This window comes from Salmo salar, chromosome ssa09 (assembly GCF_905237065.1).
Source record: "Salmo salar chromosome ssa09, Ssal_v3.1, whole genome shotgun sequence".
Lineage (NCBI taxonomy): Eukaryota > Metazoa > Chordata > Actinopteri > Salmoniformes > Salmonidae > Salmo > Salmo salar.
In genome coordinates this window covers 32,036,551-32,054,052 of record NC_059450.1, presented here as the reverse complement: position 1 = coordinate 32,054,052, position 17,502 = coordinate 32,036,551, and the positions used below count along the sequence as shown (strand labels likewise).

Here is a 17,502-nt window from a genome sequence, read left to right as displayed (position 1 = left end):
GAATGACCTTGCCGGAATATTTCGTTACCTCCCTTGATCCTTAACTGAAAAAAATTGAATTTATTTGACACAGACAATTTTATCCAGGATGTAGCTAATGAAGAAATTCGATTCAGTCCATTCCAAATACATTCCCCTACCTAACATGGTCGCTCCCAGCTCCGAGACCACGAAAAAAGGTAGCATTCCAAGTGTATTATTTTACTCCAGCAAATTCTATTTATCAACGGCTCGCGCACTGCAATTCACGGGGAACGTTCCGTTTATCCTCTTTCTATTCCAAATGTGTTTGTTTTTATATATTTTGTTTAATTGGTGGTATGCGTGTAATCGGAGACCTGCTCCCTCCTCTCTCTCTTATCCCAGTCAGTAATGGCGACTGATACATCCTGCTCTCACCCACTCTCTCTCTCTCTCTCTCTCCAGTAACTTTTCCATTAGGGCTCAAAGCAGGGGCGCGATGCTCGCGCATGGTTGCTATGTAATTGTGTGAATTAATCATGTCTGGAAATAGTATTAGCTAACGCCTGAATATTTGGTGGCTTATTTTTGTGATTGTGATTAGAGACCAGTGATTAGGGATCATGTCCAAGAGATGGCACATTGTCAACCAGAATAAACATTTACGTAGAGAATGTAATAACCTACATTGTTCAATAGTGCATAAGCTTGGACTATCTAGTTTTGCAAATACAGTAGGCTACTGACACATCTTTGTTGTTACGTTGTAGTGTGGAGCCAAACCAAGTTATTACATGGTTATAACAAGTTTATTACAGGGAAATGCACATCTGAAAGAAGCCATCTGAAGAATTTCAGTAACATTCATGTGAATTACAATAATATTTCATGAGGGTTTTATATGACAGACAAACCTAGTTTTTGTTAATAAATATAGTGTACAGTTCTCTGGAGAAATGCAACGGCAGGTTTTTAATACTACACAATATGCTGCTCACCCTAAGGCCTTTACTTTCAATGCTCCGCTAGTGGATTCTAGGCAGATTTGCAAAACCTTGTTTGTTAATCTCTTGCTTTTATCTTGATTTAGAGGGAAGGGGGAATCCCTACAGCTTGTCTCTCACTCAACCATAGCCTACATTTCTACACATTTTTTACACTGTTCTATACACATTAGTGTCTTCTGTTGAAATTCATTGTAGAATACATTTCAACCTGATTTGGTTCTATCCAGGAGGTAGAATTCATTTCAACCTGATTTGGTTCTATCCAGGAGGTATAATTCATTTCAATCTGATTTGGTTTTATCCATTAGGATTGACAGAGCCCTAGTAGATAAACTATACATATGCAATGATGGTACATGATGATGTTCAACTTACATGTTGTAATGTGCATGTAAAATATCTGCATCAAGCATCTTATGCAAAAATGTGATAGGAAGTAAGTTTATGAGTGGATTGATTGTTGTATCAAAGAAAGTGTGTCCCTCACAACTGACAGACACAAAGTTATCAACCCTTTTATACAAGCCTTTTCTATATTGAGTTGGAAATCCAGACATCGCTGTGCTGTTTTATTGTCAGTCATCATAATGCAATAGCCTTTAGCAGTGAAGCTGAGAGTCCAAGCTCCATTGTCTGGGTCTGTTTTGGGCTCAGCTGTCCCACTGCAATTGTTGCGACACAAAACACCAGGGACGAGCAGGAAGGCTGAGGGAGCTTTGTCCAATTGTTTGTGTCGGTTAAGTGTTCATATTTTCATGTTATCCTTCAAACTAAAATCGTGTTTATAATAGTTCTATGCACTGTTGTTGTGATGATGGCACACTGAAACAGAGTGTAAATATTATAGTGAGAGTGGGCATTCTCTCCCAACCAAAGCTGAATGGTGGAGAGAAAGTGGGAGTTGTTTCACACAGGATCCCAGTCTTCTGGGTTGGCACTTTGCCATCTGTCAATATGAACAGGAACAAGGCATTGGAATCAGAGCCTTAGTTGAACCTTTATTTAACTAGTTAGTTACAAACTTAACAGACTCAGAGCCAAAAGGCTCACTGCCTCTCTCTCTCACTCTTTCTATCTCTCTCTCTTTCTCTCTCTCTCTCTCTCTTTTTCTCTCTCTCTCAATTTTTTTTCTCTCTCAGTGCTTTGCAGCTTACATGTCAAAGGTCAATCAATATAACTTTCACACAGTGTCATCAGTGTCATTGTTGTCACAAGTGATGTAGTAAAAAGAGGAAGCAACGTATTTATTAGCCAATGGTTTAATTCAAATCAGTTCCAAGAGCAGACTATGTGTGAGGTTGCCATGCCATGCAAGTGCAAAGCTCGTGATGGAACAACAACAACCTGTAAATAGATGTGATGATTCCTAGCAACAGACAGTAGTGTGTTCTCATCTGATGTAAGTGTTGGTTGAGAGTCTCAACTATTGGTCCTTACACCCTCCTTGTCCTCAGAACAACAAGGTAATTGCCTTCTCTTTTAGCTACCCTGCACGATCAGTATAGTTTGAGTCTACCTGCCAACCTGACTCAGGGGTGTGAATACTTATTTAAATGGGATATTTCTGTATTTCAGTTTCAATAGATTGGCAAAAGATTCTAAAAACATATTTTAACTTTAACATTGTAGGGTATTGTGTGTAGATGTTTGAGAGAAAAATATATATTTAATCCATTTTGAATTCAGGCTGTAACACAACAAAATGTGGAATAAATCAAGGAGTATGAATATTTTCTGAAGGCACTGTATAAGTAAGTTGACATTTTCGTTGTCTTGTAGTTGTTATGAAACACTCATGTACTGCTTATGAATGTGTTATGTATGGGTTATAAATGTATGAAGTCCTATACCCTTTAAATAACCGTTCATTCTGCTTTTGGCCCTCTTCATGTCAATGATGCGGAGTGGTGTTATCATAAGGAACCATAAGAATTAATTCCTCTTTGAGCAAAAACTAGTTGGGTTTTCCATGCGCAACAGGGTTGTCACGCCCTTACCATAGAGAGCCCTCGGTTCTCTATGGGGTTTAGGTCAGAGTGTGACTAGGGGGGTGTTCTAGTTTTCCTAGTTCTATGTTGGTGAGCTTGGTATGGTTCCCAATTAAAGGCAGCTGATTATCGTTGTCTCTAATTGGGGATCATACTTAAGTTCTCCATTGTTCCCACATGGGTTGTGGGATATTGTTTGTGTTAGTGTGTTTTGGGCACTACGACGTCACGTTCTTTGTAAGTTTTGTTGTTTTGTAGTTTCACTTTGTTATTAAAAAGATGTGGAACTCAATTCACGCTGTGCCTTGGTCCACTCATTTCCAAGACCATGACAGAATATCTCACCAAACAAGGACCAAGCAGCGTGCAACGATGGGAAAAGTAAGTTGGACCTGGGAGGAGATCATGGGAGGACACGAGACCCTTCCTTGGCGGGAGTCGCAGAGGACACAGGAAGACAGCGACGACGCCGGGGACCGCGGCCACAGAAACCCCAAGATTTTTTTGGGGGGGGGACATGGAGCTGGCGGCTGAGCAGAGGGAAGAGCCAGAGACCGTCAGGGAGGCGATAGAGAAGTGGTCGGTCGACCCAAGGACAGTGCCAGAGTCCGCCTGGGAGTCGATGGAACAGTGTGAGGAAGGATACTGGAGAATGGAGTTAGCTAGGAGTACGCGGCAATGCAGGCGTTTGGAGGAGCATGTCATCAGTCCTGTGAAACCTGTGCCAGCTCCACACATCAGATCTCCAGTGCGCCTCTCCAGCCCGGTACGTCCTGTGCCTGCTCCCTGCACTCGCCCTGAAGAGCCAGAGACCATCAGGGAGGCGATGGAGACGTTGGCAGAGAGAGAGATGAGAGAGATGTTGTGCAAGTGTGTTCTGCTCAACATTCAAATCAATCAATCAATCAAATTTATTTTTATATAGCCCTTCGTACATCAGCTGATATCTCAAAGTGCTGTACAGAAACCCAGCCTAAAACCCCAAACAGCAAGCAAAGCATGTGAAAGAAGCACGGTGGCTAGGAAAAACTCCCTAGGAAAAACTCCCTAGGAAAAACTCCCTAGAAAGGCCAAAAACCTAGGCCAAAAACCTAGTCCTCTTCTGGCTGTGCAGGGTGGATATTATAACAGAACATGGTCAAGATGTTAAAATGTTAAAATGTTCAGAAATGACCAGCATGGTCAAATAATAATAATCATAGTAGTTGTCGAGGGTGCAACAAGCACGTCCGGTGAACAGGTCAGGGTTCCATAGCCGCAGGCAGAACAGTTGAAACTGGAGCAGCAGCACGGCCAGGTGGACTGGGGACAGCAAGGAGTCATCATACCAGGTAGTCCTGAGGCATGGTCCTAGGGCTCAGGTCCTCCGAGAGAAAGACAGAAAGAGAGAATTAGAGAGAGCATATTTAAATTCACACAGGACACCGGATAAGACAAGAGAAATACTCCAGATGTAACAGACTGACACTAGCCCCCCGACACATAAACTACTGCAGCATAAATACTGGAGGCTGAGACAGGAGGGATCAGAAGACACTGTGGCCCCATCCGATGATACCCCCGGACAGGGCCAAACAGGCAGGATATAACCCCACCCACTTTGCCAAAGCACAGCCCCCACACCACTAGAGGGATGTCTCCAACCACCAACTTACCGTCCTAAGACAAGGCCGAGTATAGCCCACAACGATCTCCGCCATGGCACAACCCAAGGGGGGGCGCCAACCCAGACAGGAAGACCACGTCAGTGACTCAACCCACTCAAGTGACGCACCCCTCCCATGGACGGCATGGAAGAACACCAGTAAGCCAGTGACTCAGCCACTGTAAAAGGGTTAGAGGCAGAGAATCCCAGTGGAAAGAGGGGAACCGGCAAGGCAGAGACAGCAAGGGCGGTTCATTGCTCCAGCCTTTCCGTTCACCTTCACACTCCTGGGCCAGACTATACTTAATCATAGGACCTACTGAAGAGATAAGTCTTCAGTAAAGACTTAAAGGTTGAGACTGAGTCTGCGTCTCTCACATGGGTAGGCAGACTATTCCATAAAAATGGAGCTCTATAGGAGAAAGCCCTACCTCCAGCCGTTTGCTTAGAAATTCTAGGGACAATTAGGAGGCCTGCGTCTTGTGACCGTAGCGTACGTGTAGGTATGTACGGCAGGACCAAATTGGAAAGATAGGTAGGAGCAAGCCCATGTAATGCTTTGTAGGTTAGCAGTAAAACCTTGAAATCAGCCCTTGCCTTAACAGGAAGCCAGTGTAGGGAGGCTAGCACTGGAGTAATATGATCAAATTTTTTGGTTCTAGTCAGGATTCTAGCAGCCGTATTTAGCACTACTGAAGTTTATTTAGTGCTTTATCCGGGTAGCCGGAAAGTAGAGCATTGCAGTAGTCCAGCCTAGAAGTAACAAAAGCATGGATTCATTTTTCTGCGTCATTTTTGGACAGAAAGTTTCTGATTTTTGCAATGTTACGTAGATGGAAAAAAGCTGTCCTTGAAACAGTCTTGATATGTTCTTCAAAAGAGAGATCAGGGTCCAGAATAACGCCGAGGTCCTTCACAGTTTTATTTGAGACGACTGTACAACCATCCAGATTAATTGTCAGATTCAACAGAAGATCTCTTTGTTTCTTGGGACCTAGAACAAGCATCTCTGTTTTGTCCGAGTTTAAAAGTAGAACGTTTGCAGCCATCCACTTCTTTATGTCTGAAACACAGGCTTCTAGCGAGGGCAATTTTGGGGCTTCACCATGTTTCATTGAAATGTACAGCTGTGTGTCGTCCGCATAGCAGTGAAATTTAACATTATGTTTTCGAATGACATCCCCAAGAGGTAAAATATATAGTGAAAACAATAGTGGTCCTAAAACGGAACCTTGAGGAACACCGAAATTTACAATTGATTTGTCAGAGGACAAACCATTCACAGAGACAAACTGATATCTTTCCGACAGATAAGATCTAAACCAGGCCAGAACTTGTCCATGTAGACCAATTTGGGTTTCCAATCTCTCCAAAAGAATGTGGTGATCGATGGTATCAAAAGCGGCACTAAGATCTAGGAGCACGAGGACAGATGCAGAGCCTCGGTCTGACATCATTAAAAGGTCATTTACCACCTTCACAAGTGCAGTCTCAGTGCTATGATGGGGTCTAAAACCAGACTGAAGTGTTTCGTATACATTGTTTGTCTTCAGGAAGGCAGTGAGTTGCTGTGCAACAGCTTTTTCTCAAAATGTTGAGAGGAATGGAAGATTCGATATAGGCCGATTAGTTTTTTATAATTTCTGGATCAAGATTCGGCTTTTTCAAGAGAGGCTTTATTACTGCCACTTTTAGTGAGCTTGGTACACATCCGGTGGATAGAGAGCCGTTTATTATGTTCAACATAGGAGGGCCAAGCACAGGAAGCAGCTCTTTCAGTAGTTTAGTTGGAATAGGGTCCAGTATGCAGCTTGAGGGTTTGGAGGCCATGATTATTTTCATCATTGTGTCAAGAGATATAGTACTAAAACACTTTAGTATCTCCCGTGATCATGGGTCCTGGCAGAGTTGTGTAGACTCAGGACAATGGAGGAATACCCAGATTTAAAGAGGAGTCTGTAATTTGCTTTCTAATGATTACATTATAGTCATTTTTAGCAGACGCTCTTATCCAGAGCGACTTACAGTAGTGAATGCATACATTTCATACAATTTCATACATTTTTTTTTTTTTTTTTAATTTTTTTTCTGTGCTGGCCCCCCGTGGGAATCAAACCCACAACCCTGGCGTTGCAAACACCATGCTCTACCAACTGAGCTACAGGGAAGGCTTGATCATGATCTTTTCCTCAAAGAAGTTCATAAATGTATTACTGCTGAAGTGAAAGCCATCCTCCATTTGCGAAGGCTGCTTTTTAGTTAGCTTTGCGACAGTATCAAAAAGAAATTTCGGATTGTTCTTATTTTCCTCAATTAAGTTGGAAAAATAGGATGATCGAGCACCAGTGAGGGCTCTTCGATACTGCACGGTACTGTCTTTCCAAGCTAGTCGGAAGACTTCCAGTTTGGTCTGGCGCCATTTCCGTTTAAATTTTCTGGATGCTTGCTTCAGAGCTCGTGTATTTTCTGTATACCAGGGAGCTAGTTTCTTATGACAGATGTTTTTAGTTTTTAGGGGTGCAACTGCATCTAGGGTATTGCGCAAGGTTAAATTGAGTTCCTCGGTTAGGTGGTTAACTGATTTTTGTCCTCTGACGTCCTTGGGTAGGCAGAGGCAGTCTGGAAAGGCATCAAGGAATCTTTGGGTTGTCTGAGAATTTATAGCACGACTTTTAATGCTCCTTGGTTGGGGTCTGAGCAGATTATTTGTTGCAATTGCAAACGTAATAAAATGATGGTCCGATAGTCCGGGATTATGAGGAAAAACATTAAGATCCACAACATTTATTCCATGGGACAAAACTAGGTCCAGAGTATGACTGTGGCAGTGAGTAGGTCCAGAGACATGTTGGACAAAACCCACTGAATCGATGATGGCTCCGAAAGCCTTTTGGAGTGGGTCTGTGGACTTTTCCATGTGAATGTTAAAGTCACCAAAAATTTGAATATTATCTGCTATGACTACAAGATCCGATAGGAATTCAGGGAACTCAGTGAGGAACACTGCATATGGCCCAGGAGGCCTGTAAACAGTAGCTATAAAAAGTGAGTGAGTAGGCTGCATAGATTTCATGACTAGAAGCTCAAAAGACGAAAACGTCATTGTTTTTTTTTTGTAAATTGAAATTTGCTATCGTAAATGTTAGCAACACCTCCGCCTTTGCCGGATGCACGGGGGTATGGTCACTAGTGTAACCGGGGTGAGGCCTCATTTAACACAGTAAATTCATCAGGCTTAAGCCATGTTTCAGTCAGGCCAATCACATCAAGATTATTATCAGTGATTAGTTCATTGACTATAACTGCCTTGGAAGTGAGGGATCTAACATTAAGTAACCCAATTTTGAGATTTGAGGTATCACAATCTCTTTCAATAATGGCAGGAATGGAGGAGGTCTTTATACTAGTGAGATTGCTAAAGCGAACACCGCCATTTTTAATTTTGCCCAACCTAGATCGAGGCACAGACACGGTCTCAATGGGGAAAGCTGAGCTGACTACGCTGACTGTGTTAGTGGCAGACTCCACTAAGCTGGCAGGCTGGCTAACAGCCTGCTGCCTGGCCTGCACCCTATTTCATTGTGGAGCTAGAGGAGTTAGACCCCTCCAGCTAGGATGGAGTCCGTCACTCCTCAACAGGCCAGGCTTGGTCCTGTTTGTGGGTGAGTCCCAGAAAGAGGGCCAATTATCTACAAATTCTATCTTTTGGGAGGGGCAGAAAACAGTTTTCAACCAGCGATTGAGTTGTGAGACTCTGCTGTAGAGCTCATCACTCCCCCTAACTGGGAGGGGGCCAGAGACAATTAATCGATGCCGACACATCTTTCTAGCTGATTTACACGCTGAAGCTATGTTGCGCTTGGTGACCTCTGACTGTTTCATCCTAACATCGTTGGTGCCGACGTGGATAACAATATCTCTATATTCTCTACACTCGCCAGTTTTAGCTTTAGCCAGCACCGTCTTTAGATTAGCCTTAACGTCGGTAGCCCTGCCCCCTGGTAAACAGTGTATGATCGCTGGATGATTAGTTTTAAGTCTAATACTGCGGGTAATGGAGTCGCCAATGACTAGGGTTTTCAATTTGTCAGAGCTAATGGTGGGAGCCGTCGGCGTCTCAGACCCCACAACGGGAGGAGTAGAGACCAGAGAAGTCTCGGCCTCCGACTCCGACTCGCTTAATGGGGAGAACCGGTTGAAAGTTTCTGTCGGCTGAATAAGCGATACCGGTTGAGCATTCCTACAGCGTTTCCCTCCAGAAGCCATGAGAAAGTTGTCCGGCTGCGGGGACCGTGCGAGGGGGTTTATACTAACGTTACTATCTGTACTTACTGGTGGCACAGACGCTGTTTCATCCTTTCCTACACTGAAATTACCCATGCCTAACGATTGCGCCTGAAGCTGGGCTTGCAGCACAGCTATCCTTGCCGTAAGGCGATCGTTCTCCTGTATATTATAAGTACAACGACTGCAATTAGAAGGCATCATGTTAATGTTACTTAGCTTCGGCTGTTTGAAGTCCTGACGAACCATGTCCAGATAAAACCTCCGGGGTGAAAAAGTTGAATGAGAAAAGTTGAGTGAGGGAAAAAGTAAAAATATGAATGAAAAAAGTTGAGTGAGGGAAAAAGTAAAAATATACGGTAATGAAAAAGTAAAAAACTGTCAGGTAGCAAAGTAAGATCCAGCAGAGGATCCAGTTAGCAGTCTGGTGCAACCTGGGCCTGCTCCACGCATCTGGCCTCCAGTACGCCTCCCCAGTCCGGTACGTCCTGTGCCAGCTCCCCGCACTCGCCCTGAAGAGCGTGTCACCAGTCCGGTGCAACCTGTGCCGGCCCCACGCATCAGGCCTCCAGTGCGCCTCCCCAGTCCGGTACGTCCTGTGTCTGGAACCTCCGGCGTCGGTCAACGGTCCGGAGCCTCCGGGGACGGTCAACGGTGCGGAACCTCGGGCGACGGTCAACGGTCCGGAGCCTCCGGCGACGGTCAACGGTCCGGAGCCTCCGGCGACGGTCAACGGTCCGGAACCTCCGGCAAAGGTCAACGGTCCGGAGCCTCTGGCGACGGTCAACGGTCCGGAACCTCCGGCGACGGTCAACGGTCCGGAGCCTTTGGCTATGGTCACCGTCCGGAGCCTTCAGCGACGGTCAACGGTCCGGAGCTTCCGGGGACGGTCAACGGTCCGGAGAGGCACGGCATCCATTCCAGCTCCAGGGCAGGAGCCTTCCTCTGCGCCGGTGGCCAGTCCAGGCACGGTGTCCAGTCCTGCTCCGTGGCGGGAACCTTCCTCTGCACCGATGCCCAGTCCAGGCACGGCGTTCAGCCCGGCGCCATGGCCTGATCCGGGGTCTGGGCGGGGGCTAGGACTCGCACCGGAGCCGCCACCGACACTAGTCACCCCCCCAATCCATTTGGTTTCAGGTTTTGCCGCCGGAGTCCGCACCTTTGGGGGGGGGGTACTGTCATGCCCTGACCATAGAGAGCCCTCGGTTCTCTATGGTGTTTAGGTCAGAGCGTGACTAGGGGGGTGTTCTAGTTTTCCTAGTCCTTTTTACAGATTTTTTGGGCAAATGCCCCAAAAAATTAATTATTCTTAGGATGGGGATGGGATGTTATTCTATACTGCATATATTCCTGTCAGCACAACACCATGCATGTGTATTAAACATCAATGACACTACAGTACAGCCTGTACAGGAGAAAACTCACAGCATCCAAATAGTTCTGTCATTTTCAGTAACAGGTCTTAGTCTGCATTATAAAACGTATGCTTTTATACATTTGAAACAGATGACAAATTAGTCAGGAAAATGCAAGTGCCTCAATGAAAACAACTCACAACAACCCTTCGATGTTCAGTTGTGCTTAGGGGGGGCACTAAGGGTTGAAGCTACTACCAGCTTCAAGTCTGTCTGTGTTAGTGAGTGTTTGTGTTCAATTCACAACAATGGTGTCTTCATGCTCTCTGTCTGCAGGTCAAGGCGTCGGTGAGACTTCACTATCAATTGGACCCTTGATCACCTGAGAGAAATGGTCTGTCGCCTCCATTTAACCTCAGTCTGCACTGCTTGTGTAGATGGCAAACAGGGAGGTAGCTGCTTGTAGCCATCAAGCCACCTGTCACATCCATGTATTTATATGTCCTTTTAGCTAACAGGTGGAAGGAAACAAGACTAAAACGTTTTTTTCTGTGCATTAGCCAGGAAGGCCACAGCATGTGAATAGAAAGCAGTGTTCAGCCGAGGAAACAGTCTCACAGTGTCACGCCCTGACCTGAGAGAGACGGTTTATTTCTCTATTTTGTTAGGTCAGGGTGTGGGGTGGGCATTCTATGGTTTATATTTCTATGTTTTGGCCAAGTATGGTTTCCAATCAGAGGCAGCTGCCTATCGTTGTCTCTGATTGGGAACCATACTTAGGCAGCCCTTTTTCCCTCCTTGAGTTGTGGGATCTTATTTTTGTACTGCTCGGTAAGCCTGCAAGACGTGACGGTTGTTTACCATTGTTTATTATTTTGTTTAAGTGTTCTGAGTAAAAATAAATATCAAGATGAACACTTAGCACGCTGCACCTTGGTCTACTCCTTTGGACAACCGTTACACACAGTGTAAACAAAGCTTGATTAATCCCTGTAGCTTTGTGTTGTGGTGATGCTGATTTCTAATGGTCAATGTTTGGCATTATTTCTGATCTATAACTATTATCTACTTAAGTTTCAAAAGGCTATAGCTTCCTGGGAGAGATGGGGGGCATTTCTTGTAACATCCAGTACAGCACTTATAGTGCATTAGTATTTTGGCTGAAACATAACATACTGTAGGCTTTATACAAGGAGCCACTAGAATAACCACCACCATCATATCTGTCTTAATAATCGTAAGGTCCAGCCATCTGTCTCAAGAATAGGCCTTAAAACAATGCAGAACACTTCATACTATATTGACTGCCTTCTTGCTATCGCTATTGAAACTACAGTGACTATGTGGATAAGTTATTAATCTGAAGATAATGATGTCATTTACGGCAAGTGTGTGCTATATCTCTTTTTCTATAGGCTTGAAAGGTTGTCAAACAAACACTCATAGATAAAATTCCCCTCAAACCGATGTACAGTGTATAATCACCTCTACGTTTTGGAAAAATAAAGGCATATTGGATTTATTTTTTTGCTTGGATCAAGTCCTGGTACAGAAGCGGATATCCTTGAGAGCTGATGGTGCAGTTGCTACCTATTACTATAGCAACCTAAGCTTTATTTTTAATTGAACCCTGAGGCGAGGCAACATTAGTGAGCTCCTCCATTTCATCCATCCCCACCACTGGCCCATGCCTCAGACACACGTCCTTCAGCAGCAGACACAGAGAGCAAGGTAAAGACGTTGATGCGCCCAGACCAAGTCTCACACACCACCCAGCCATGCCCATAGACATAACATTCCTATAATGGACTTAGCCCCTCAGACCACATCAATTTGAATGCCTCCTCAGCACCCACCTATTGACTGGAATGGGGGACCCCATTCTAAGAATTACATTTCTATGGGCATGCCCGCCCAGACATCAAAACCCCAGCTGCAGGCCAATACCCCAGCTTTCTTCTGTCTGTCTCTCTAGGGCTGTTTTCCTAAAAAAGTTACAACCACTTTCTGTTTTGTTTCCTTGCCACAATACTAATGAGTATCGCAATACTGTATGGTCCCGTCTCTACACAGTACCCCTGCTTCATCTAATATCTCCTTCTCCACAATCATGAATTATTCACCTCCCCAACCCTCAAATCTCCCTCTTTATCTCCTCAGATCTACAGTCTCCTGCCAGTTGTGTTTGAGAGTCCCTCTACATCTTAGCCTGAGCCTCACTGGGCTCTTTGGTCCCTTGTTTACTCTGGAGCTGCAGGGGAAGAGGTGAGCCCTAATAAGCTCAAAACCAGGCTTGACACTGAAATAAAGAACTCCAAATTGAAACAACTGAATCAAATCTGACTCAAAGGAGAGTAAAGAATGTGTATCCTGATACCAAAGAAAGCAGTATTTGTATTTCCAATGTGTATCTGACACTGCTGTGTCCTAGGCCTAGGATATCATCCAATTTCCATGGATCGTTTCCCCTGTTGTGCACTGAACAGCGATCCTAGGCTCTGAAAGCAAGGAGTTTTTCAGCTCTGCTAGCAGTGTGTTGAGTCTGCATGTCGTTTTTCAGCTCTGCTAGCAGTGTGTTGAGTCTGCATGTCGTTTTTCAGCTCTGTTAGCAGTGTGTTGATTCTACATGTCGTTTTTCAGCTCTGCTAGCAGTGTGTTGAGTCTGCAAGTCGTTTTTCAGCTCTGTTAGCAGTGTGTTGAGTCTGCATGTCGTTTTTCAGCTCTGTTAACAGTGTGTTGAGTCTGCATGTCATTTTTCAGCTCTGTTAGCAGTGTGTTGAGTCTGCATGCCATTTTTCAGCTCTGTTAGCAGTGTGTTGAGTCTGCATGTCGTTTTTCAGCTCTGCTAGCAGTGTGTTGAGTCTGCATGTCATTTTTCATCTCTGCTACTAGTGTTTTGAATCTGCATGTCATTTTTCAGCTCTGTTAGCAGTGTGATGAGTCTGCATGTAGTTTTCCAGCTCTGCTAGCAGTGTGTTGAGTCTGCATGTCGTTTTTCAGTTCTGCTAGCAGTGTGTTGAGTCTGCAAGTCGTTTTTCAGCTCTGTTAGCAGTGTGTTGAGTCTGCATGTCGTTTTTCAGCTCTGTTAGCAGTGTGTTGAGTCTGCATGTCATTTTCCAGCTCTGTTAGCAGTGTGTTGAGTCTGCATGTCGTTTTTCAGCTCTGTTATCAGTGTGTTGAGTCTGCATGTCGTTTTTCAGCTCTGCTAGCAGTGTGTTGAGTCTGCATGTTGTTTTTCAGCTCTGTTAGCTGCGTTGAGTCTGCAAAGTTCTAGAGCTCTCAGCAGTATGCAGAGAGCCGAACAGGAAGACAGATGACTAGAGTGTGTGGGGGTGCTGCTGCAGTCCCCCTCCGCCTCCCTCCACCCTACCTCCCCCACCCCTTCACTCCTGTTCTGAGCCAATACATGCCCTCCCAGTGACACAGCACAATTGCAACCAGCTGCTGCTGTTTACCCAGAGCCCTGCCGTAGCTGCATTGGCATGGCAATGGATCAGCGCTAGGGCCTGCCAGGCAGGGCAGGGACCCCAAGGTCAAGGGAGATGGGGCCATGGATAGGGGGGAAAGGGGGGGGATGGGGGGGATAAGGAGTGGGGAGATTGCCTAGAGCTGGAGTGTGAGAGACTTCATCCACCACCACCATGAACACCAACTCCATCCTACCCTGTGGCTACGTACAATCCTAAGCTTTATCTAATTGGGATGATGAGGACTGGAGATTGTTTTTTCATGATATGAATCTGTCTGATAATAAGTTCAAAGACAAGTTTTTTTCTAGGTCACGGCATACAGCAATAGCAGGGCTCTGTATTTTGAACGGCAGGTTTAGTAACTGATTTTAGAAAGTGAAAGTATCCCTGCCTACAGAGTGCAAAAAAATCGCAGATGTTTTTTTTTTTTTTTTTTTTTTGGTCTCTGAAAATCCATTCTTCTCCAATTTTGTAATGCAGGATGTGGCTTATACAACAATAGAGAGTTATAGTTCATTTAGTTGCTGACAGAAGCAGAGCGAACTGTTGGAATGACAACCAACTGAATTCATGGGTTTATTTAACGGAAAAGACAAACCATCTTTTCAATCAGAGATTTTCAAAACTAACCATAGGGTAAACTATTTTTCTAAAAGTATAGCGCTCAAAGAAATAAAACAACTTAACATAACCTTAATCAATAAAATATGTATGTCTCGTGTAGAATTTATGTTTTCACTTAGGATGATTTACAGCAATAAATATACAGCATGAAGACTTATTTTTACATCTTGCATTTTTTAGCACTTTAATGGAGTGCATAGCATGTTATGAGGTTATGACATTTTCAAACTCTTTAGACACACACATATTCATTTTATTTTACTTACACTTTATAAAATTACAATTGAGAATCTGTTTTACGAACATAAATTCACAATCAATATATTTTCTTGGGGCTCAGGTGTCACTGACACCAGACACCCCCCCCTCTCCATGATTTCCAGATTTCATTCTAGATTTTTCTTCAGGAAGTACCATAGTTCATTCCGTAAGTACGGATATCTGACGGTCAGTGACTTTATCGGTCTTTGTATCATGGTATGTTTATTGCAGTATAGGCCCTGGTTAAAAATAGTGCACTAAAAAGGGAATAGTGTGCACACTGAGACAGAGAGAAATCCCCCACCTAGAGAGGGAGATAATTTAAGTCAGCTGACCTATGTTTAACTATGCTGTTGTGTTTGTATGGGAATACCTTGCGTCTCTCTGCCTAGAAAAGCACTGCATGTCTGGGCAAGAGCCGCTGGCAGCTGCCCATAGGGAAGAGTGCCAGTCACTAAGGAGCCACTCAGTACTGAATCACATACTCACTGAATGGATTTCTCCCACTCTCTCTCTCCCACAAATACACACACATACACACCCTCTATCTGTCAGAGAAAGAAATCTGGAGGAAGAACTTGGCAAACGAGGCCATCCTCTACACGTCCTTTTCATCTGTAAAGCATCCAACCTGTCCGGTGTCTGTAAGATCCATGGCACACCAATAATTACTGTACACAGGAGTCATCATTTTGGACCCTTTTGCTTTTTCCTCCTCAGTGCTGGTGTTGTCAGGTGTGAGTGTGTTGGGAGTGTGACTGTGTAGCCTTGAACTAACAAGTCTGCCCTGCAGTATCTCCTTCATTTCACCTAATTTGTTACAGCCACCTTTCATGTTTCTCTAAGTCTCACTTCTCCGTCTTCGCTTTACACTGTTCCCCTTTCAGGAATACATCTAGACTTACTGGAGGGAGATTTTTATTTTTAGAGGAACTTGTGCTTTTCTGATGGACACAAACAAATTATATACTGCCTGATTTTGTTATTTATTATATGGTTGTTGTAATGATATTTTGGGGATCAACTAGCATTATACCGAAAGTTGACCTAAAGTCAATGGACGTTGGTTTGTACAGTATAGACAGTGTGTTCGGAAAGTATTCTGACTCCTTGATTTTTTCCACATTTTGCTAATTTTATTCTAAAATATATTTTTTTTTATGTTCACTCATCAATCTACACAAAATATCCTAAAATGACAAAGCAAAAACAGGTTTGTAGAAATGTTTGCAAATGTATAAAAAATAATAACTGAAATATCACATTCACATAAGTATTCACACCCTTTGCTATGAGACTCGAAATTGAGCTCGGGTGCATCCTATTTACATTGATCATCCTTGAGATGTTTCTACAACTTGATTGGAGTCCACCTGTGGAAAATTCAATTGATTGGACATGATTTGGAAAGGTACACACCTGTCTATATAAGGTTCCATAGTTGACAGTGCATGTCAGAGCCAAGAACCCGATGGTCACTCTGAAACAGCTCCAGAGTTCCTCTGTGGAGATAGGAGAACCTTTCAGAAGGACAACCATCTCTGCAGCACTCCACCAATCTTTTATTTTATTTTACCTTTATTTAATTAGGCACATTTTTTAATTTGTTTAATACATTTTAGAATAAGGGTGTAACATAACAAAATGTTGAAAAAGTCAAGGGATCTGAATACTTTCCGAATGCATTGTATGGGATTAAAGACAATATCATGTTGATCCATGTCCCTAAAAATGAAGGTCAAGTTGAGGTGAAATAAGTGTACAGAACTGAAAACAGGACTTGAATGGAAATAAATTGACCACAATACTGTTCAGTTCTTTAAACAGAACCACAAATAGATGGCTGCACTAGTGGGCCTTCCTCTTTAATGGGGACCATCTAAGCAGAAGTGCATCCTATGAACAACCAGTCTCAACCCCAGCCAGTGTCTCCAGACACAGGACAGGCCTCAGCAGTGGTGTAAAGTACTTAGCAAAGAATACTTTAAAGTACTACTTAATACTGTATAAGACATTTGAAATTATTAATACTTTAACTTTTGATACTTAAGTATACCTATCACATCAGAGCTTTTTCAGAGTTGATCTGATTGGTCAAAAGACCAATTAGTGAAACAAATATCAGAATTGGGCTGCCTATATAAACGCAGTCATATTCTGTTCCTAAAATATAGAACAGCATGCAAATGAATAACCACAGCTACACAGGAACAGCAATAAATGTTCAATGCTCATTGACCTGATAAGACACTGAGCTGTCTGGCTTGGCTTTCATGACAGTTGGGTTGGTTGAAAGTGAAACAGCTGCTGTAGTTAGATGAGTCTAGGGAGTGACAGAAATATGCGGGAAGTAGTCCTGTTGATGCATGTCACAGAGTGCTCATCCCACTCAGGCTGAGGAAATACATTTCACCAACCTGGACTCATGGGTAGACATAACATAGTAAATGTAAATCAGAGAAAGTCCAATTAGTTTGATATGTTACGATTTGTATGGTATGTATTAATTTGTGGATGTCCATAATCCATTTCGTATATGTAAAAAATTGTAAATTCGTATATGTTACGAATTGCAATTAGTACAATATGTTGTTCCGAAAACCAATTTGTACAAAATGTTTCACATATGAAAAACGAGATATGTTATGAATTTCTATTTGTTGTCGCTAATGTTATCTAAGTGACTAAGGTTAACTAGGCTAGGGGTAGCTAACATGCTAATTACTTGCAAAGTAGCTATACAGTAGTAAGTAGTTGCAAAGTTGCTAATTAGCTAAAATGCTGAAGTCGTCCATGATGAGATTCGAACATGCAATCTTTAGGTTTGCTAAATGTTCACGTTATACGCCTGACCAGCCACCCTACTTTAGTTATTGCCTTAAGTAACCTTCTGTCTCATGTAAGCAT

At 43.4% G+C, this 17,502-nt stretch overlaps 1 protein-coding gene across 2 annotated transcripts in view; it reads right to left on the bottom strand.

The window, feature by feature from the left end:
* LOC106611209 (rho GTPase-activating protein 5) overlaps positions 1-413 on the bottom strand; it is an 82,344-nt gene extending 81,931 nt beyond the window's left edge. For both annotated transcript variants that reach the window (XR_006770988.1, XM_045723596.1), the window contains exon 1: positions 141-413. The gene's annotated coding sequence lies outside the window, so the exon portion shown is untranslated. The remainder of the gene's footprint in view (positions 1-140) is intronic.
* Positions 414-17,502: the final 17,089 nt, after the last annotated feature.